Source organism: Mixophyes fleayi, chromosome 4, assembly GCF_038048845.1.
Source record: "Mixophyes fleayi isolate aMixFle1 chromosome 4, aMixFle1.hap1, whole genome shotgun sequence".
Classification (NCBI taxonomy): Eukaryota; Metazoa; Chordata; class Amphibia; order Anura; family Limnodynastidae; genus Mixophyes; species Mixophyes fleayi.
In genome coordinates, this window is record NC_134405.1 from 317,088,721 (window position 1) to 317,112,710 (window position 23,990).

A 23,990-nucleotide genomic window follows, 5' to 3' on the forward strand; every position below is an offset into this window, starting at 1 on the left:
GTGGACTTCCCCTTTTAAGCTGTTGCCCATGATCTTATAATTTAAACATGTCCGAATGTTGATGGTCAGGGATGGCTCTGCCACTTGACAAACCTATGTGGTTGTAGGGAGCACCTAAAACACATAATGTCACTCATTCATTGTCTGTATTGTATTGTCATTGAGGTGCTTCCATGCTGAGTGCTAACATAAAGGAGCAGATTTTGACCTGTGCAGCTGTCGGCCATGTTAGTAATAGGCTGGGGGTGTGGTACTAGGCTATGATGTCATGTATTATCTATGATGTATTATCAACGTAGTTTATCTTTTATAAACCATCAATTTTGCTTTTTGAACTAATAATTTATGGATTGCTAAATTATAGACTTCTCTGGAGATCTGCAGAACATTGCTCTACTCCTACTATCCTCCTACAGATATATTTTAATATATTTAAACATTTGTAGAAACCAGAAATACCCCCAAAAGTAATTTTTTATTGGCCCTTCATTAACTAAATATCTGCAATTCGGCAAATGATCTCTTAGAAGAACTATGTTTATGTCAGTTCCCTCCACTTGCACCTAGTCAACATTACTTTATATCTGATATTAAAGTTATAAATCTGTTATGTGTTAGGAGACAGAATGATGAGGTTGTTACACAAAACAGTCAACAATTTTTAATACAAGTTTTAATGACAGAACAAACATCAATATTACACAGAACTATAATAACATTCTTGTTTTTTTTTCTAACAAAGATATAAATAGCAAAAATAGTATAGTATGAGTCAAATTTTGACCTAGCCATGCAAAAAAAACCCTGAAAGACATCATCCACTGGAGAACTGCCTTCTGATGAAAACAACTGGAACCACTTTCCTACAGACAATACAGGATAATGCAAAAGTAAAGTGATGTGAGAGCGACTTGATCAAGTCATCGTCCATCTTCAGCCATTTAGTTAATTTATGATATCAAAACAAGTGTGACCTACCTCATGGTGGGGACCTTAGAATTCATCACACGGCATGGTCCATAGAGCCCCTTTCAGGGCGTGAACAATAGAGTCTGTCTCTGAGCATGGACCATAGAGCCTGTTGTGGGGTGTGGTACACAGATGCTGTCTTGGAGCGTGGTATACAGAGCCCACCTTGGGGTGTGCTACACAGTGCCTGTCCTGGGGTGTGGTACACAGAGACTGGCTTGGGGTGTGGTACAGAGAGCCTGGCTTGGAGTGTGTTACACAGAGCCCGGCTTGGGGTGTGGTACAGAGAGCCTGTCTTGGGGTGTGGTACAGAGAGTCTGGCTTGGGGTGTGGTACACAGAGCCCAGTTGGGGTGTCACGGGCACTAGGAGTCTTTACCCAGGGATCACCAGGTGATAGGCTTACCAGAGCAGTATAGGTGGTAATATGGTACTCTGGTAGCAGGGTGATCACGGAACAGGAAATAGCAGATGATGAGATGCTCAGGAAAGTCTATGACTAGCAGCACTGGCAATATGGAGGTAGTAATACACGAGGAACTGTATGGACAAAGGACACGTGAAGGTAGTCAGTGGTCTGCGGTAGCAAGTTGTACCACTGCTATAGTGAGGAGGAATGTCCAACAGAAACGAGGAGGTGATGAGAGTCAGCGGTCTGCGGATAGCAAGTTGTACCGCTGTCTGAGTGAAGGAATGGAATCCAAGTGGAGATATCCGGGGAGTCAGTGGTCTGCGTTAGCAAGTTGTACCACTGCTATGTGAGAGGATACTGGAACAGGTGAAACTGTAAACAGGAGTCAGTGGTCTGCCACTAGCAAGTTGTACTACTGAATATATATGTGAGGAGGTGCACGGGGAGAGATTGCAACACAATATATACACGGGCACCTTGACTTTGATCCACAGTAATATGCACAATATAAATGTATAAATGACTGAACAATACTGCCAATATAGAAAGTCTCTTGAAGTAGTCCAGCATAAGATAACACAGTCAATGATGGCAATAGACTCAGCGGATAGCACACTCCAGAGGAGAACCAACACAGTCCAGCAAGGTATGCAATACACAGCACAGTCAATGAGAAGTATGCATACCGTGGTTCAGGAGGCAGTCAGACAGGAGTGCAGAGATACCTGAACGGCAGGAGGCCGGCAGGGTGCGAAGTCCCTGGATGGGTGAAGCGGTGGTCTAGTAGGTGCAGCGCACGGGAAGGTAGACCAGCAGGGAACACAGGAAAGCGTGGAGAGCGGATCAGCAGTAGATGGATGAGTAGTGCTGAGGAGTAGCAGCAGCGGGTCTCTGCGGGAACACGGAGGTAGCCAATAGCAACCAGCAGGTGCAGTAACGATGGGACACGGGAGAGCAGAGTTGAACAGGCACTGTTGATCACGGAGAATAGCGGGTAGCAATAGTGGAGGCAGACTCAAGGAAACACGGGAGCGTTGACAAGGACTGAAGACTGAAGCGCACAGAGGCAGCGGATAGGAATCAGCCAAACAGTCACGATGAAACACAGACGGGTTGCAGGTTGAAGACTGTAGTGCACGGAGGCAGCGGATAGGAATCAGCTAGCAGTCACAATCATGAACAGGTGAGTGGATGTGGTTGAAGCCTGTAATGCACGGAGGCAGCGGATAGGCATCAGCTAACAGTCCCAATGATACATGGTAGAGTTGAAGTGATTAGAAGACTGTAGTGCACGGAGGCAGCGGATAGGAATCAGCTCACAGTCACGATGATTCAGTAGATGGTAGAAGTGGTATGGGAACCACAGTAGCAGAAGTGGTTTGGAAACCACAGAGGTAGAAGTGGTTTGGAAACCACAGGAATCAGCAGGGCTGAATAAACAAGGAAACACAGGAACACCTTCAGAGACTCATGGGGAATGAGACTCCAAGATCAGGCAACGTGGTGTTGACCACAGGTGCTTAATATAGGGAGGTTGCCTGATCTGCCAATTAAGTTAAAGGAACATACACTGAAGGTTTGGAAAGGGCTGCGCATGCGCAGTCCCTCAGGATAGAGGACGTCCACGGTTCCTAATAGTCCGGGAAGAAGCACTCACAGTCCGGTGAGTGACAGTACCCCCCCTTTTAAAGGTGGGCACAGAACGCCTGGAACCGGGCTTGTCCGGATTTTTGGAATAAAACTTCTTCAGAAGGGCAGGAGCATTAAGATCTTCAGCTTTGATCCATGAACGCTCCTCAGGACCAAAGCCCTTCCAATGAACGAGGAAACGGAGGACTCCTCGCGAAATTTTTGCATCCAATACCTCAGTAATCTCGAAATCCTCCTCCTGATGAACTTGAACTGGCTGCGGTGCTGAGGAAGGAGTCGAGAAACGGTTGATGATGAGAGGTTTGAGCAAGGACACATGGAAGGCATTGGAGATCCGAAGATTCTTAGGAAGAAGAAGTTTAACACATACTGGATTGATAACTTGAATGATCCTATATGGACCAATAAAACGAGGGGCGAATTTCATAGATGGAACCTTCAAACGAATATTTTTGGTAGATAACCAGACACGATCTCCAATTTTTAGTGGTGGAATAGCCCGCCTCTTCTTATCTGCGAAAGACTTATATTTGTTAGATGTCTTCTTTAAACAGGTTTTGACCTGAGACCAGATATTTTTGAAGGTCTGACAAGCAGTCTCCACAGCAGGAACTTGGGTGGGCGGGAGGGCAGGAAATTCCGGAAAAGACGGATGGTGACCGTAGACCACAAAGAATGGAGTTTTGGATGATGACTCATGGTACATGTTGTTATGGGCGAATTCAGCCCAAGGGAGCAATTCTACCCAGTTGTCTTGGTTGGCTGAAGAGAACATCCTAATAAAAGTCTCAAGATCTTGATTGACTCGTTCCGTTTGTCCGTTAGATTGCGGATGGTAAGACGATGAGAGTGCTAATCGTATGCCCAAGGTTTTACAAAGGGCCCGCCAGAATCTGGAAACGAATTGTACTCCTCTATCTGACACAATCTCAGACGGACATCCATGGATGCGGAAGATTTCTTTAATGAAATGTTCAGCCAGAGTAGACGAGGAAGGTAAACCGGACAGAGGGACGAAATGAGCCATCTTCGAAAATCTGTCTACCACTACCCAAATAGTATTGTGATTCTTACTTGGTGGCAAATCAGTAACGAAATCCATACTAATATGGGTCCAAGGCTTGGACGGAATGGGTAGTGGTCGCAGCAACCCTGCTGGAGTTCTGCGGGAGGATTTGAACTGAGAACATAAATCACAGGAAGCAATAAACTCTTTGACGTCTCTCCTCATTGAAGGCCACCAGTAACTACGAGAGAGAATCTCAAAGGTCTTATGTTCACCGGCGTGTCCAGAAAAACGAGAGGCATGGAACCACGAAAGGATTTTCCTCCTCAGAGTAGGAGGCACGAGGGTCTTCCCAAATGGTAGCATTTTGGTGGATGAAGCAGCCAGAGAAATACATTTGGGGTCTAGAATAGCATGGTTGGGAACCTCTTCTACATCAGAGGACGTCACAAAAGCTCGAGATAGAGCGTCAGCTTTCTTGTTCTTAGCAGCTGGTTTGAAGGTTATAATTAATTCAAAACGGGAAAAGAAAAGAGACCATCTTGCTTGACGAGGGTTCAAGCATTGAGCAGATTGCAAATATGACAAGTTCTTATGATCCGTGAAGATCGTCACCGGATGGCGAGCTCCTTCCAACAAGTATCTCCATTCCTCTAATGCAGCTTTGATGGCCAGCAACTCCTTGTCCCCGATAGTATAGTTTTTCTCTGCGGGCAGAAGACCCCGAGAGTAGAAGGCACAAGGATGTAATTTTTGTTGCTCCGAGCGTTGGGAGAGAATAGCTCCTAAGCCCACATTAGAGGCATCTACTTCTAGGAAGAAGGGGAGTGTCACATCAGGTTGTCGCAGAATGGGAGCAGACGAGAAGGACTCTTTGAGGATTTGAAAGGCTTGGAGAGCCTCAGATGACCATTGCTTAGTATTAGCCCCTTTCCGAGTTAAGGCCACAATGGGAGATGCAATGGATGAGAAGTCTTGAATGAAGCGTCTATAGTAATTGGCAAAACCTAAAAAACGCTGGATGGCACGAAGAGTAGTTGGCTGAGGCCAATGTAGTACAGCATTTACTTTGTCTGGATCCATCTTCAGGCCAACTCCGGAAACTATATACCCCAAGAATGGAATCTGGGGTAACTCGAATGAACATTTTTCCAATTTACAGAACAATGAGTTTTTCCGTAGTCTGGAGAGGACCTCTGCCACATGTTGGTGATGAGAAGGCAGGTCCTGTGAGAAGATCAATATGTCGTCCAGGTAGACAACGACACATACATATAATAAGTCCCGAAAGATCTCATTGATGAAACCCTGGAAAACCGCGGGGGCATTACACAGCCCGAAGGGCATTACTAAATATTCGTAATGCCCATCTCTGGTGTTAAACGCGGTCTTCCATTCGTCACCGGAACGGATTCTAATTAAATTGTAGGCACCACGAAGATCCAACTTAGTAAATATCCGAGCTCCCTTGATGCGATCAAATAGCTCAGTGATCAGCGGAATGGGATACCGATTCTTGATAGTAATGGCGTTGAGTCCACGAAAATCTATACAAGGGCGTAATGATCCATCCTTCTTTTTGACGAAGAAGAACCCAGCTCCAGCGGGAGAGGTGGAAGGTCGAATGAACCCACGCTGGAGATTCTCCTGTATGTACTCAGATGTGGCTTGAGTTTCAGGTAACGAGAGAGGATAGACCCGACCCCTGGGAGGAGTCTTGCCAGGTAGAAGGTCGATCGGACAATCCCAAGAACGATGAGGAGGAAGACGTTCAGACTGAGCTTTATCAAACACATCGGCAAATGAAGCATACTGAGGAGGGAGTCCCGGGGAGGAAGATGAGATGGAAGATTGCTGTACTTTAAGAGGAATAACTTGAGAGAGACAACGATGGTGACATTCAGGCCCCCAAGACGTAACTTGAGGGGTGCGCCAGTCAATCTGGGGAGAGTGACATTGAAGCCATGGAAGGCCTAAGACAATCGGACTTGTCGTAACAGGAAGAATTAAAAACGAAATTTCTTCATGGTGTAGTACACCAATCTGAAGGGTTACTGGAGACGTACTCTGGGTGATGAGACCATTGATGAGACGTGATCCATCTATAGCCGTCACAGTAATGGGTGTTTTTAAAGTGATCACTGGTAGGGACCATTGATTCACTAGTGATTTAGAAATGAAATTTCCTGCTGCTCCGGAATCAATCAATGCCTGTGACTCAAAGGATTTAGTAGCAAAGGAAATCGTAACATCGAAAGCGCAGACTTTAGATTTCATAGACAATGGAGAGGACTCCAGGGACCCTAACTTCACCTCTCCAGAACTAGTTAGGGCCTGGCATTTCCCGATTTCTTAGGGCAAGAACTGAGCATATGTGTGGAATCAGCACAATAGATACAGAGTCTATTCTTTAGTCTTCGTTTCCTCTCTTCTAAAGATAATTTGGAACGTCCTATCTCCATGGGAATCACAGAAGGTGAAACTGGACGAAATTGAGGGTTTAAACGAAGAGGTGCTTTAGCAGAAGTTGTTTTCTCAGATTCTCTTTCACGAAATCTCATGTCTACACGATGGCAAAGAGAGATCAAATCTTCTAGTGACGAAGGAAGCTCTTGGGTAGTCAGTGCATCTTTAATTTTATCGGAGAGCCCCTGCCAGAAGGCGGCAACTAATGCTTCAGTGTTCCACTGAAGTTCAGAGGCTAAGATCCTAAATTGAATGACATACTGTCCTACTGTATGGGAGCCTTGTCGCAAACGAAGAATGCTGGAAGCAGCGGAGGTCACACGACCTGGTTCATCGAACACACTTCGGAACGTGGAAATGAATTTGGCACTATCTTGTAGAATTGGATCGTTTCTTTCCCACAGAGGGGAGGCCCAAGCCAGGGCTTGTCCAGAAAACAATGAGATAAGATAGGCCACTCTGGAACGATGGGTAGAAAAATTTTGAGGTTGGAGTTCAAAATGGACTGAACATTGGTTAAGGAAACCTCTACAAGTTTTGGGGTCCCCGTCATATTTTGACGGAGTAGGCAGGTGAAGCGTAGGAGCTGTAGACACCTGGGATGGCACTGGGGAAACGGAGGAAAGCACAGGAGCTTCAATACTAGCTGTAACAGTCTGTCCAGATGTTCCTTGGGAGGTTAACGATTGGTAACATTGAAGTAACAGCTGTTGGCGAGCATCCTGTTGCTCCACACGACTGACCAGATGCTGCAGCATCTCTTTAGCAGTAGGTTCCGTATCTGGGTCTGTCATGGCCTGATCTTACTGTCACGGGCACTAGGAGTCTTTACCCAGGGATCACCAGGTGATAGGCTTACCAGAGCAGTATAGGTGGTAATATGGTACTCTGGTAGCAGGGTGATCACGGAACAGGAAATAGCAGATGATGAGATGCTCAGGAAAGTCTATGACTAGCAGCACTGGCAATATGGAGGTAGTAATACACGAGGAACTGTATGGACAAAGGACACGTGAAGGTAGTCAGTGGTCTGCGGTAGCAAGTTGTACCACTGCTATAGTGAGGAGGAATGTCCAACAGAAACGAGGAGGTGATGAGAGTCAGCGGTCTGCGGATAGCAAGTTGTACCGCTGTCTGAGTGAAGGAATGGAATCCAAGTGGAGATATCCGGGGAGTCAGTGGTCTGCGTTAGCAAGTTGTACCACTGCTATGTGAGAGGATACTGGAACAGGTGAAACTGTAAACAGGAGTCAGTGGTCTGCCACTAGCAAGTTGTACTACTGAATATATATGTGAGGAGGTGCACGGGGAGAGATTGCAACACAATATATACACGGGCACCTTGACTTTGATCCACAGTAATATGCACAATATAAATGTATAAATGACTGAACAATACTGCCAATATAGAAAGTCTCTTGAAGTAGTCCAGCATAAGATAACACAGTCAATGATGGCAATAGACTCAGCGGATAGCACACTCCAGAGGAGAACCAACACAGTCCAGCAAGGTATGCAATACACAGCACAGTCAATGAGAAGTATGCATACCGTGGTTCAGGAGGCAGTCAGACAGGAGTGCAGAGATACCTGAACGGCAGGAGGCCGGCAGGGTGCGAAGTCCCTGGATGGGTGAAGCGGTGGTCTAGTAGGTGCAGCGCACGGGAAGGTAGACCAGCAGGGAACACAGGAAAGCGTGGAGAGCGGATCAGCAGTAGATGGATGAGTAGTGCTGAGGAGTAGCAGCAGCGGGTCTCTGCGGGAACACGGAGGTAGCCAATAGCAACCAGCAGGTGCAGTAACGATGGGACACGGGAGAGCAGAGTTGAACAGGCACTGTTGATCACGGAGAATAGCGGGTAGCAATAGTGGAGGCAGACTCAAGGAAACACGGGAGCGTTGACAAGGACTGAAGACTGAAGCGCACAGAGGCAGCGGATAGGAATCAGCCAAACAGTCACGATGAAACACAGACGGGTTGCAGGTTGAAGACTGTAGTGCACGGAGGCAGCGGATAGGAATCAGCTAGCAGTCACAATCATGAACAGGTGAGTGGATGTGGTTGAAGCCTGTAATGCACGGAGGCAGCGGATAGGCATCAGCTAACAGTCCCAATGATACATGGTAGAGTTGAAGTGATTAGAAGACTGTAGTGCACGGAGGCAGCGGATAGGAATCAGCTCACAGTCACGATGATTCAGTAGATGGTAGAAGTGGTATGGGAACCACAGTAGCAGAAGTGGTTTGGAAACCACAGAGGTAGAAGTGGTTTGGAAACCACAGGAATCAGCAGGGCTGAATAAACAAGGAAACACAGGAACACCTTCAGAGACTCATGGGGAATGAGACTCCAAGATCAGGCAACGTGGTGTTGACCACAGGTGCTTAATATAGGGAGGTTGCCTGATCTGCCAATTAAGTTAAAGGAACATACACTGAAGGTTTGGAAAGGGCTGCGCATGCGCAGTCCCTCAGGATAGAGGACGTCCACGGTTCCTAATAGTCCGGGAAGAAGCACTCACAGTCCGGTGAGTGACATGGGGTTTGGTACACAGAGCCTGTCTTGGGGTGTGGTACAGAGAGCCTGGCTTGGGGTGTGCTACACAGTGCCTGTCCTGGGGTGTGGTACACAGAGTCTGGCTTGGGGTATAGTACACAGCCCACCTTGTGGTGTGGTACAGAGAGCCTGGCTTGGAGTATGGTACACAGAGCCTGTCCTGGGGTGTGGTACACATAGCCTGGCTTGGGGAATGGTACACAGAGCCTGGTTTGGGGTGTGGTACACAGAGCCTGGCTTGGGGTGTGGTACACACAACCTGGTTTGGGGTGGTACACAGAGCCTGGCTTGGGATGTGGTACTCACAACCTGGTTTGAGGTGTGGTACACAGAGCCTGTCTTGGGGTGTGGTACAGAGAGCCTGGCTTGGAGTGTAGTGCACAGAGCCTGGCTTGGGTGTGGTACACAGAGACCGGCTTGGGGTGTAGTACAGAGAGCCTGGCTTGGAGTGTGTTACACAGAGCCCAGCTTGGGGTGTGGTACACACAACCTGGTTTGGGGTGGTACACAGAGCCTGGCTTGGGATGTGGTACTCACAACCTGGTTTGAGGTGTGGTACACAGAGTCTGTCTTGGGGTGTGGTACAGAGAGCCTGGCTTGGAGTGTAGTGCACAGAGCCTGGCTTGGGTGTGGTACACAGAGACCGGCTTGGGGTGTGGTACAGAGAGCCTGGCTTGGAGTGTGTTACACAGAGCCCGGCTTGGGGTGTGGTACAGAGAGCCTGTCTTGGGGTGTGGTACAGAGAGTCTGGCTTGGGGTGTGGTACACAGAGCCCAGTTGGGGTTTGGTACACAGAGCCTGTCTTGGGGTGTGGTACACAGAGCCCAGTTGGGGTTTGGTACACAGAGCCTGTCTTGGGGTGTGGTACAGAGAGCCCGGCTTGGAGTGTGGTACACACAACCTGGCTTGGGGTGTGGTACACAGAGCCCAGTTGGGGTTTGGTACACAGAGCCTATCTTGAGGTGTGGTACAGAGAGCCTGGCTTGGGGTGTGGTACACAGAGCCCATTTTAGGCATGTGGACCGTAGAGCCCGCCTCAGGGGTGTCAATGGTAGAGCCAGCCTCAGGGGTGTGGATTGTAGAGCCCACCTCAGGGGTATGGACTATAAAGCCCGCTTCAGGGGTGTGGACAGTAGATCCCTCCTTGGGGGTAAAGACCCTAAAGCACACCTCATGGTGTGTACTTTAAAGCACATCTCAGAGGTATGGACCATATAGCCTCCAGTTTTGGACTTGTCTTGGTGTGTTGAGCATAGAGACCATCTTGGGGTGTGGAGCAATGAGCCCGTCTTGGCTTGGGGACTACACTCAGGTATGGACCTTAGGGCCCTTTTTTTATGTGGACCATTAAGCCAGTCTCAGAGCGTGGATTTGGTTTGTTTCAGGACCACAGCTCAGGGTTGGGGGTCTGTGTCAACAAACTATTCCAGGTTCTAGACCAGACATGTTTCTTGCCACTTGGCCCCTGTTATCTCAGGACTTTGTTCTGGTTTATTCTCGATCAGGACCTGAACCATGAAAAGAAAATAACTTCAATTAATCAATTTTGAAATAGAAGTGTTATGTAACTTAGCAATAAACCGAACTGGCAACCCATAATAGCACTTCACTATCTTCTACATCCTATTACCTGTCTATGACTGGGCTTTAAGTCATCTAAAATCTTCAGCACACAAGTAGATGTGCAGGTTAGGAGATGTCATAAGTATTTTTATTATTTTATTCATTATTATGACATCATGACTGTAAATTATTATTACAAGTCACCTCAAATCCTTTTTACTCCTGGAGCAGAAAATAATAACAATGTAGGATCTCTTGTAGAGCGAAGGGAGAAAACGCCCCTAACAGTAGCCCAGATAATGGAAAAATATAGAGCTCCAGAAATGCATATATTCACATTGTTTCAGGCTAAAACCTATGATATCTCAGTTTCCAGATCTCTTTCCCCTTCAGACCAGTCAAATGAATTAGGCACATTACTGTCCAAACCTTTACAAGAGAGGGGAGTTATTTCATTAACTATAAAATTCTTAGATCCTCATTTGATCATACCATGATGATGATCATCATCATCTTTTTACATAGCTCCACTAATTCCGGAGCGCTGCATAGAGAACTCACTCACATCTGTCTCTGCCCCATTGGGGATTACAATTCCCTAACCTACCAGTATTTTTTTTTTTGAGTTTGGGAGGAAACGAGCACCCGGAGGAAACCCAAACACGGAGAGAACATACAAACCCCACACAGATAAGGCTATGATTGTGAACTGAACTCATGACCCCAGTTCTGTGAGACAGAAGTGCTAACCACTGAGCCACCATGCTGCCCACAAGATAAAATCGAGTCTCTCCCTTTGCCTGGACATTTTCCCAGATATAACACTAGAGCAACTTCTTAAAACCTTGTCATACTCATGTTCTATTCTAACAGCAAGTTCATACAGAGAACATCTTCCATAGAGGCTATTTGTCTCCCCAGCGTATATATGTTATGGGACTATAACATACAGATATGGGACTGTTTGAAATGTGGTTCCCAATGAGCATCTTTTGTATGTGGGAATGTCCCAGAATAAAGCATATTTGGAGAAAAGTTCAACTTTTTTTTTCTTTTAGTCATTATTATTTTTATTAAAGGTTTTAAGATAAGGGGGGAGGGTACAGATAAGAGAAAAGAGAAGGGGGTGGGTACATAGTGGGGAGCAGACAAAAGTTGAACTTTATGCCTCTAACCATTTATTACATTTTCTCTCACTTTTTCCCCAATGGGCAGTATTGGGTGTCGTGGATCCTGTCTTGAAACTTCGTAATACCGAGCCTGAGCATCTCTAGTTATATGTATTAATATTTTAATGATTCAAGTTGTATATTGTACAATATGTCCACATTGGCTTTTCATGAGAAATGTATTACAACTGGTATATCAGCAGATCACATGATTGCATATTGCTCTGTCGCGCCATCCACATTGGGACAGCTTTGTCCCGATCAGGAAATTTGGGAGGTATGTGTCATTCACTGCTGGTCTGCATGAGAGGGGTGTTTGGAGGGGAGGGAAGGGGAGTACGGGCAACATAGACACCTCCCTATGCCACACCCCCATTGAGACGTGACCATGCCCCCATCCCGCACCCGGAGAAACAAATGTTGGGAGGTATGGACTATAGTCACCTCCTCTTTCCTGTGTTTAGTGCAGTTGCTTCAACCACTTGCCCTGTGTCCTCCACATATTATCTACTACTGAGGGGCTTAGTGCAGGTGGGGAGATTCTATAGGCAGTTATTGTGATCATTGGGGTCTATTTATTAAGACACTGCGTTATGGAAGATTTCCTACCACTGCCTATCGCAACCATGCTGAATTTCACATGTGCACTGGAAGTGGAAGCCCGGGGGATTCAATACAAAAAAAAAAGCAAAAAGTCATTAACAAAATTTTAAAAAATAATTTAAAAAAAAAAAATATATGAAAAAAACTTTTATTTTAATAGTCAAGCATTTTTTTCCTGCAGTGACCCCCGGCTAATGCCATCCTGAGACGGTGGCAGCAATTGGAAGACAGCGGCAGTACTTGTAGTGTCGCTGTGCTTGTTAAATTGGCTTCCCCATGCTTTACATAGATAGAAACAATCCCTAAATTCCTAGGTCTAATCTAGGGGTTTCCTCCTGTTGATAAATAGATCTGTTTTTGACATCACTCACCGCTACCATTCCAGATCAGACAGGGTGAACAGCTGTTGGTGAGTGCTGAGTCTTTGCATAAAAACGGACTTGTGCTTTCCGCGCTTTTCAAATCTTATGGTCCTGTGAAGCATTGGTCAGCGTTTTTTTTTAAGCACAGTTTTGAACATGAAATGCATAATTAAAACACACTTTTCAATGCACAATAGACCATTCCGGCTTCTAAAACCTTAAACAATGATTTCATTTTAATTAATCAATGCTAACTAAAATGTATTTTTACCTAATATTCCCTCTTACCACACTCATCCCGGCCAGGTTTGTATTACTTTCAGGTCCCTGTATTGACAACTGGGAATAATTCCAGTTCAGACAGTGAGGTTTTGGTCTAAGGCGGGAGCTGATTGAACAGAGTACCACAGTCCACGTAGACAATAGTATGATCGGTAGTCACCATTCTGTTCAGTTTACAAGACGAGTACGTATGATTTAATTGACTGACTAAATGGCAAATTTTCTGCAGCGGATGAATGACAGCTATATCATATTTCCATATTTATAGTAGCTTACATATATTTACATGTCTCCAAAATGAGCGCAAATCCTGTAATGCTCTGAAATGTCATGCCGGGATGAAGAAGTATTATAAATAATTAGATGCAAATGATTCCATACCTAATGCATATTATCCATACTAACTTGGATAACCTTGTCATCGACCAGTGTATCTGCTTGGTAAATGACAAACACGATAAACACCAGCAGAATTTCTGAGACAACTAGACTTATAATACATACACACTAGAAAAGACATACAATGTAAAGCTTTGGTGACTATGGGTTCCAGAGGCGTAGCCAAAAATGTCTGAGCCCCATAACAAAATTGAGATCGGTCCTCTAATCACCATCGCAAAGTCATACCCACCACAATGTCTGCCCCATCCCCAGTCACTTGAGCAGAGTACCGCTGCAATCCTTTTTTATATCAGTGGAACTGAGTTTTCAATTCCACTGCGTATGCGAGAGCCAGCTACCCGGGACACATGTGTATAAGTTAAGTCTTACTGCTCCCGGTCAGTATTGCCAGGCAGCTGAGTATCACTAGGCCTTATTAATAAATTGTGGCCATAATTGATATTCTATCGATGCAATAGAAAATCAGTTTTAACGCCACAGATTAATAATCATTGATCGGTCCCATAGCAGCTACATGGGCTGCTCCGGAGGTATTTATGCCCCTGCCTCCAATTATCCCAGGTTTTCATGGGACAGTTTAGAATTCTGTGCAAGAAAGGAGATGATTTGGGGGTCTGACATATTGGATAGTGGGTTGTGTACATCATGGTAATATATTTTGTGTTTTTTATTAATTTTTTTTTTGATTAAGTCTTGTTAAAATCCCTTACTACCCCTTCTTCAGGCTCCCAAACCAAATCTTGTATTTAATGTATCGGTTTTATTTAATAATAACCTTATTATTTCTTATACTTAGGATAGGAGAATGGGAACAGTAAGTTACATAAAGCTGTTGGTGTGGTGAACTTATGTTATTGTACTGTGATTGTGGTACCTGTTATCCAACATTTCTAGAATTCGCACATATCTCACGCAAGACACTGCAAAAACCTTAATTCATGCACTCATCATCTCCCGCATTGACTATTGCAATACCCTCCTTACTGGTCTTCCCAAAAACAGACTCAAACCTTTACAATCTATTTTGCACGCTGCGGCAAGACTGATTTTCCTTGAAAATCGTTCTTCCTCTGTTGAATTACTCTGTATGTCTCTACACTGGCTGCCTGTTTTCTACCGAATCTAATATAAAATACTTTTACTAACCTACAAGGCCATCAACAAAGCTGCACCAACATACATCTCCTCTCTTGTCTCAAAATATCTCCCAACTCAGCAACTCCGTTCTGCACAAGATCTGCGTCTCTCATCCACCCTCATTACATCCTTCCATTCCCGGTTACAGGACTTTTTTCGGGCTGCACCCACTCTATGGAATTCTCTCCCTCGCACAGTAAGACTCTCCTCTGGTCTACAAACTTTCAAGCGTTCTCTGAAAACCTACCTCTTCAGACAAGCTTATAATATTCCTCGGCCACCCTCTTAACCTCGCTACCTTTAGCCTGTTACACAGTTTCACACGGGACGGCTGCCCCCTGACCAACATTGTTGTGTGACGGGTTCATTTAGCTTATGAGTCACTTTTACCTTTGCAGTCTGGCTGGGCCAAAATGCAAAATGTAGACTTAACCTCATGTGTCAATCTCCCATTGTCCCATAGATTGTAAGCTTGCGAGCAGTGAATCTGTAAGTTGTATGACTATGACTGTTGTTTCAGTCTACACAATGCCAATGTGTGTAGACGACAGGTGCTTTTTGTCCGTTTATTAAGCTTGTATGGGCAAAGCCACCTTATTTTACTGTAAATAACAAGTACAGGTGAGTCACAAAGTTTTACTGATTCACATGCAGATTCTTTCATTTATTCGGGTTACTGGTACATGAAAACATGAATATAAAATAAAAAAGAAAACATACAGTATAAATACAAGTAGAAAATAAGACCAAATACTGACATTTACAGAACAAGACAAGGAGAGCTGTGGAGTTGGAGAATTCCATTTCTGAATAGCTGTCCCGATTTAGGCAGGAAAGTCCAATCTAAGGGGTCTGTCCAACCTCTAATTATCCAAATACAGCCTTTATGTGCCCCTATTACCCAAAACACCCATATTTTCACCAAACACCAGAACACCTCTAACTCCACCCCAAATCACCCCACAACATCTATACACCTCATCACCACAAAATAACCACAGCAGCAGCCTAAATACCTCAGACAATCACAAATAACTTGCTTCAAAATGTCCTATAGTCTCCCACTGACCCCAAAATAAACACCCTAAATTGTTACTACCCTAATATTAACGCCCAAGCCAGACACTCACCTCAATAATTTCCACAATACTTGATGAATTAGGATCTCTAAGCAATCTTCATGGAAGGGACATTTTGCTTGCAGGTTCATTCAGATGACTTTTCCAGGAGGAAGAGCTATTACAGAAAGTTATGATTTTGTTCCCCTCCAGACATGAAAGTGGGTGGTTGCCTAGGAGAACACTATAAGTACAACAGTAAAACAGCTAATCTGCCCGGCAACAGAAAACTTCCACCTTCCCACCCCCGTATAATCCCTTTCACCCTACATGGACCTCAGTTCAGTTGTCCCGTCGGCTCCACATAAAAAAAAACCTATCTATGTCTCCTCAAATTGCCCTAATTCATAATGGCCAAGCGCAAATATCTGTTTGTCCAAATCCAATTTTTTTTATATGAAATCATTATCTTTAAACCAAAATATGGATCTGTTGGGAGGTATGCAATGGCACGCAAAGTATAAGTATTATTTGTAGCTTTTTATTAAATAAGCCTTAAATTAACATAAAATGCAACTAACTATATACAAGCATTGTATAATACAATACAAAATCCTCAATAATGCTCAGGGTTAATATATAATATTGAATAGAGGATCCAGACAGACACTTGGAACAAGTGTTGGTGCATAATTATATAGTCATTAGGTTAAAAAAGACATTAGGGAGCTTCGTGTTTGTCTATTCAATTCCTGTTAATGCATATTCATTTATTTTTGTGAAAAACTGAAGTATTTCAATGGGGCAGAAACTGATGTGAATGAGTTCTCTGTACAGCGCTGCGGAATCAGTGGTGCTATATAAATAAATGGTGGTGATGATCAGCATTATAACACAAAAGTTAACAGAGCCTAAGTTAACTAAAACCTGTTATGAAACCTGGGTCATAGTTGCCTTCTCTCCCGGAATGTACAGGAGACTCCTGTAATATTGGGAAGTTAATCTCCCTGTGACTCCTGTACTACAGGAAAATGGTCGCCACTACCATAAACGGGAAAAGCTGTTATTACATATTTTCCTCTAGTGATTCCTCTAGATATCTGACCTCTCAGTTTGTCCATACATAGAATATAACAATGAGATTCAGTTACTTATTTAGCAGGGTGAAGATCTGTACTACAAGAAAATGGTCACCACTCTCCAGCATATAATAGTAATCATTACTCATTCTTCTCCCTAGTGTTTCCTTTAGGGTAAGTGGTCTGCTAGCAAGTGTGTGTGTGTGTGTGTGTGTGTGTGTGTGTGTGTGTGTTTGTGTACGTGATGACACAGGCTACCAAGTCGCACTAGCCAGTATGTGCATATACCAGTAAGTACTATCAACACCGTAAAATGTTTATCACAGTAATAGGGCTTCCTCTTTGATCTATTTATTAACACAGTTATCACAAGCGGTAGGGCTCCCATGCTTCTGCATAGGAGACCTTATTGTTTATCAAGCAGTGCGACTGTATTTTTATTGCAGTATTTTTTATCGCCGACAATACCATAACATTTACAGTAATATAAAAATAATGTTCCTTTCAGCCCTGCTACACTATACAGCCTCTGGCGGCATTATGCGCAGAGTACAAACGGTTCCACCTTGGGATGGCACAAGACACGCCTGTGGGTGGAGCTAGACACACCCCTTGAACAGAGCAGAACACACCCCCTTGTGAAGTGCGAAGCGTAGTTGTTACTTGCACACTCCATGAAATTATTTTAGGCATTGTGCTCCAATTTATGGGAAAAAACATTATCTGTAAAATAAGCATTCCAGTTAATAAAGCCCTTACCTGTACTACTGTTATGAGGATTATCAATAACACGGTGTCGTAACCTGTAGCAACCAAGCAGATTTTCATTTTCCTTTTCAAACTGTACTAGCAAAATGGCAGAATGTGATTGGTTGTTATGTATTACAGCACCTTTGTACACATAGCAGCATTTTATTATATAAGCCTCTATAAATTTCATTTAAAACAGATAAATAGCTTCTACTGTTCGTAACTGTGGCATAATTAATTGCACCCTTTAGTATTGAATTATCATGCCTGGAATAACCCAGTTTAAATGTACGAGGGAAATCTGTGTGTGAACTTCTAAAATGACATTTATTATTATATTTTTTATTTATTTATTGAAGAAACGTCGCAAATACACAATTAACGTTATGAAACTGTGTTATTTCTTCTCAGTTGTTTACATTTGTATGACATTGGTAGGGGAGGAATGAGGGGGTGGGGAGGGTAGATGATTTGGAGAAGGGATTACAGATGCTTAACATATATAACAGAAAATATTCACTACATAAATAAATTTAGGGGCTCACATTATGCAGAGACTAAATTTAAATAACACAGATATACTTTTCAAAGTGGTAACTCTGGATCCGGTTTGACTCAACAGGGGACCCGGGAGAGACATTTATTATTTTTGAACATCACTCTGTAAGCAACAAACTTCAAGAACTTACTTTCTATGAACAAAACTTCCAGCAGGCAAACTCTAAATTTTGTTCTCCACGGACATGACAGATACAGATCATAGTTATCTGAAAACACCACTTAAAACGATTTTTCCTTTTCCTTACAAGTTATGTTCACCATAGAGAAAAGCAGAAAGCTATTATTTGTCTCTGTTTTGAAGATGAGGCTACTTCTTAGTGCAGTTTCCATTTTGTTTCAAACACGGGGAGAATATACAAACTCCTCACAGTGGTCAGGAATTGAACTCATGACCTCAGTGCTGTAAGGCAGAAGTGCTAACCACTTAGCCACCATGCCATAAATCATACTGATGAGTTGCGTCATTAAGACCCACCCCCGCGGGGTTCTTGGAGTATGCTTGCATACATAAAAGGAATTTTACATTTTCATTGGTTTACCCATGCCCTCCTGCGACTTTTACTAAACACATTGTTTCATCTCTCTGTTTTCTGTTGTACTTTCCAGACATATATTTTATCAGCAGATTTGTTTCTTTCTGTTGCTCCTGGTTAGAGCAGAGCGAGCTGCGCTCCCTGCGTTGTATTGAATTGCATTGTGAAAGCATCCATGCCTCGTACTCCAGGGGCATGGAAATAAATGTCTCTGTTCATATATAGACATGGCTGTTAAGTAGAGATGCTCAGTCTTGGTTTCCTGAAAACCGAGCCCACCCGAACTTAGGGAATCCGTGTAGGCTCGCAAGCCGGCTCGTTACTTTCGCGTATTTTCACGTAATATTCCCTCTTACCACACTCATCCCTGTCAGAGTTGCATTAGATTCTTGTTCCTGTATTGACAGCTGGGGACAATTGAAGCTCAGGCAGTGATTTTTTTGGTCTAGCACATGAGCTGATAGAACAGAGAACCACATAGAGAGTTGTATGGTGCTTGGATGTACTTTGTCAGCATCGGATTAGAGCATATTATGGTTGAAAAGAGAACACATTATCTACCTGGTAACCGCTTTCTGCATTCTGTTAGGTTTACAGAACAAGTAAATATGCTGAATTTAATGGAGTAAATGGTGGATTTACTGCTGTGAATGAATGACAGCTATATCTTATTTCCATATTTATAGGAGCTTACATATATTTACATGTCTCCAAAATAAGTCCAAATAAGTCCAAATCCTGTAATTCTCTGAAATGTTGTCCTGGGATGAAGACATATTATCAATAATTAGATGCAAATGATTCCATATTGAAAATGATGTATATACTTACCTAATGTATGTTATCCATACATACTTGGATAACCTTGTCACCGACCAGTGTATTTGCTTGGTAAATGTAAACTCAATAGCGTCATCTAGAGATTTTATACATATACACTAGAAAAAGTAAATCTATGGTGACTATGGGTGCCAGGGATATAAGTAGAAATGTCTGGGCCCCAAAGAAAAATAGTGAAGGCACCATGATAAAGTCATACCCAATACAATGCTTGTTCCATCCCCAGACAGTATAGAAAGAGCAGAGTTCTAATTACATTAACTAGTACCAACATGGCACATTCGGCTGAATTATATATATATATATATATATATACATATGATATTATCCTCATTATTCTGCAAACTGTATACCCGGTGGCCACGTTATTAGGCACATCTTTCTAGTACTGGATAGAGGATCCACTTTGGCCCACAGAATAACCTGAATTATTCATGGCATGGATTCAAGTTGTTGGAAACTTTCTTTAGAGATTCTGGTCCATGTTGAAATGATAGCATGACGCAGTTACTGCAGATTTGTCGGCTGCACATTCATATGATGAAACATAAGATGTTTATTAAATAGATTTTAATCAGGGAATACATGAAATCATCATCATCATCATTTATTTATATAGCGCCACTAATTCCGCAGCGCCGTACAGAGAACTCATTCACATCAGTCCCTGCCCCATTGGAGCTTACAGTCTAAATTCCCTAACATACATACACACAGACAGACAGAAAGACTAGGGTCAATTTGATAGCAGCCAATTAACTTACTAGTATGTTTTTGGATTGTGGGAGGAAACCGGAGCACCCGGAGGAAACCCACGCAAACATGGGGAGAACATACAAACTCCGCACAGATAAGGCCATGGTCGGGAATCGAACTCATGACCCTAGTGCTGTGAGGCAGAAGTGCAAACAGCTAGGCCACCGTACAAACCGAGCATAATAGATTCTGAACAGGGATTTCTGAGTAATGCTGAAAACTAGTAGCAAAGGAATACAGCAGATGCAGATAGAATGACTGAGTTGAGAGAAATCCGGTGGAGAGATGTCAGCACCAGCATATAAAAGTCCCAGAGCACAAGAGAAGCAAGAGAACACAATAATAAGGAACAGCAACCAAACAACAATGACCAGCACAGGTAATAGAGAGAGGCAGGTATAAATAGGGAACCACCAGGTGCAAGTGATAATTCGTGCAACAGGTTAAGCCCTAGAAGAAAGGAGAAGAAGGCGCAATAGCATCACCTCTGGTGAATTAGAGTTACTGACACATAATACATTCAATGAAACAAGTCCAATAGTCCTAAAGGCAGGAGCTGCCAATACAAAAGAGCATGCAAATGCAGAAAGGTGAAGGCAGAACCTGACAGGAGGACATTGGAGGACACTGAACTTATTGTTATGTGTGTGGAACCAGCTTGAGATGACGTGTGATTTGCGACATGGTGCATTATCCTGCAGGAAGTAGCCTTTTGAAAATAGGTATACTGTTCCCAATGTAGCCTCAGTTTCCAGTTCTTAGTTGACAGGCGTAGAACCTGGTTTGGTCTTCTGTTGCCGTAGCTCATTCACTTGTAGGTTGGACATGATCTGCAGTCAGACATGCTCTTCTGCATGCCACTGTTCTAACGCATGTTTAATTGAGTTATTGTGGTCTTCCTGTAAGCTTGATGCAGTTTGTTCATTCTCCTCTGACCGCTCTCATTAAACAGGCATTTCCACTTACAGAACTGCCGATCACCAGGGGGTAAATGTATGAATCTCCGGATTCTTCATCTCTGGCGTGTTCAGCCTCTTCAGCGCTTAAATTTAAAGCGGCGCTGCATTGTAAAGGGAAACTTCCCTTTACAATGCAGCGCCGCTTTAAATTTAAGCGCTGAAGAGGCTGAACACGCCGGAGATGAAGAATCCGGAGATTCATACATTTACCCCCAGATGTTTTTTTTGTTTTGCACACCATTCTCTGTAAGCTCGAGAGAATGTTGTACGTGAAAATCCCAGAAGATCATCAAATCGCCCCGTCTGGCCCCAACAATCATTCCATGGTCACTTAGGTCACATTTCTTCCCCATTCTGGTGTTTGGTCTGAACAACATCTGAACCTCTTGCATGCATTTATGCATTGAGTTGTTGCTGCCACATGATTGACTGATTAGAAATTTGCATTAACGAGTAGGTGTACCTAATGGAGTGGCCACTGAGTGTATTTTAGACTAGGGAGGGCAAATATTTTTCATAGTGTAAAAGACCATTTTAAAATATATAGACCACTGTCATTGCAAGTGATACGTACACATAATACCATAGATGTTATATGTATATCAACATTTATTTTATTCTTAGAAAAGCAGAAATTAAAGCTTTTTTGGTTGCAGAACCACTGCTAACGCCATCCTGAGCTATAACCGGCTATAGTCTTCACTTGCCCGGGGACTTTTGTAAATAGGGAGAAGATCTAAAGCCAGCGAAAACTCCTATGTTCACTAGAGAAAGGTCTTTTCTCCCTTTCTCAAGTAGACCCCTTTGTCAGATGAAATTAGCTGTATGCATACAGATATTATATAAAAATTGTGACATAGGCTTAGCTCTAAGCCGTAGAGATACACACCGGAACTACTTTGCACCATCTGCAGAAACATTCTACAGTCTATTTGTTTTTTTGCTTGAATTTTTGTTGTTTGCAAAGTCACATTAAAGGTGGAAAATCGTCTGACATGACGTATCTTGATTTCAGGCTGTACAGCACAAACATCTGCAAGTAAGGGTGCGGGGATATTTTATATTCATGAAACCTCTCAGCTGTCCCGCTTCGAAACAGTCCAGATTTTAGAGGACTTTTGGGAGTTATATTCCCTTTACCGCCGCTCTATGGGTGCTTTGCACACCTGCCTCTGGTGCCAGCAGCTTTTCCATCCTTTTTATTAGAGGAGTGTGGGAGTTTGGGGCTGGACTAGCTCTTCTAATCTGCTAGGCACGTCCATGGGGGACCGGAGACGGTCAACCTGCACATGATTTGTCCCGAGTGCACAGGATCAAAAGTTGGAAGGCATATTGTAAATAAATCGTATATGTAACATGATGTCCCTATTTTATCATGCTTGTCATTTTGTTGGCTATTTTTTCATTAGTCACACTACTCCCACTCTGTTTTATGCTAAAAGGAACAAAACAAATTGCAACAACAAAATATATGCTGCATATTATAAAACTATTTCTAATTATCAAATTAAAATCGGAACAGACGACTTTTTTCAATTCCTAAACTGGCTCCCACGATAGACGTCATCTTCGCGTGATTTATTCATATTTGTACGCAATCAAACAGAAATATTTAAGTGATTTTGATTAGCACTACGTATAACCACAGGCTCAAAGGAGAATAATCTAACATTTCGAAATAGCATAGCTTCACAGTTCAGCGCATTAAATACATCACACACAATGATGGAGGACCCCTTTAAGAAACTATTACTGCCCAAAATCCAAGATACCCTTCTAACTTAAAAGCTATTATCTGTGTTGCCAAGACATAATATATTATATGTTTAAAAAAAAAAAAAAATCAACAGCAGAATCAATTTCCTCCCTTTAATTGTTATTTTGTATCAAATCAACTTTATTAATTTGCATATATTACATCCCAATTCTTGAAGCCAGTTAACATCTTTGTTTGGTACATGGTATATAATGGTGTGAAACTGATGTCTATCACTCCGGAATGTAATCTAATGAATTCTTGTGCTTTTTTGCTATAGTACATTGTGTATAATGGGCTGGAACAAATGTCTTTCACTTTATAATTTAGCAAACAGCCAGCTATTATACACTATTATTCCCAAGGGCTGGGGGAGGGGTGAGGAGGGAGTTTTTCTGGGTGCTGGTGTTTCTATTCTGAGTGGGTAGGAAACCCAAGGAGGTTTAGTCTTGGAGAGAATAATACATTAATTCAAATAATAAAGTCAAAAAGGACAAAAAAGATAATATAAAGGTGTGAATTTTAGGATGTTTACAGAGACTCAATGCCCATCCTAGATCAAAAGTGATGCAAAAATAAGTTCTTAGATGACAAACTTTCTTCTTGAAACATTGGTTTCAGCAGGTTCTGTTCTTCTTTTCTTTGCAGCTAAGATAATATGATAAAAAGCTTCCACACTATAAAGAATTGAGACTATTATACCCTCTAATGAAACTCTAACTTGATTGTAGGCTGTTAAGATTTCTCGATATGATTTTTAATGAAAATTTATGCATGAAAGCAAGAAAATAATTATGCACAACAGTGTGGGCAGTAATCTGAGATTCAGGGAATTTCAAATAACTCTTGTAACTCTGTTTTGACCTTTTTTGCCACAGTGGCTGTAGTAGATGTATCTTGTTCCACTTGGACACTCCTCCGTAAACACAAGTGGATGTAGTAGATATATCTTGTTCCACTTGGACACTCCTCCGTAAACAGAAGTCGATGTAGTAGATGTATCTTGTTCCACTTGGACACTCCTCCGTAAAGACAAGTGGATGTAGTAGATGTATCTTGTTCCACTTGGACACTCCTCCGTAAACACAAGTGGATGTAGTAGATTTATCTTAAACTTGGAC

At 43.0% G+C, this 23,990-nt stretch overlaps 1 protein-coding gene and 2 long non-coding RNA genes across 10 annotated transcripts in view; 1 reads left to right on the forward strand and 2 right to left on the reverse strand.

The window, feature by feature from the left end:
• SGCD (sarcoglycan delta) overlaps positions 1–23,990 on the forward strand; it is a 495,352-nt gene that overhangs the window by 150,105 nt on the left and 321,257 nt on the right. The gene's annotated exons all lie outside the window — the stretch shown is intronic.
• On the reverse strand, positions 636–1,317 carry LOC142152966 (uncharacterized). Its single transcript, XR_012691422.1, has 2 exons — positions 979–1,317; positions 636–863 (listed from the first exon to the last, which is right to left on the reverse strand). It is a non-coding gene; the product is annotated as an uncharacterized LOC142152966 (long non-coding RNA).
• On the reverse strand, positions 9,047–15,797 carry LOC142152965 (uncharacterized). Its single transcript, XR_012691421.1, has 3 exons — positions 15,708–15,797; positions 12,766–12,867; positions 9,047–10,567 (listed from the first exon to the last, which is right to left on the reverse strand). It is a non-coding gene; the product is annotated as an uncharacterized LOC142152965 (long non-coding RNA).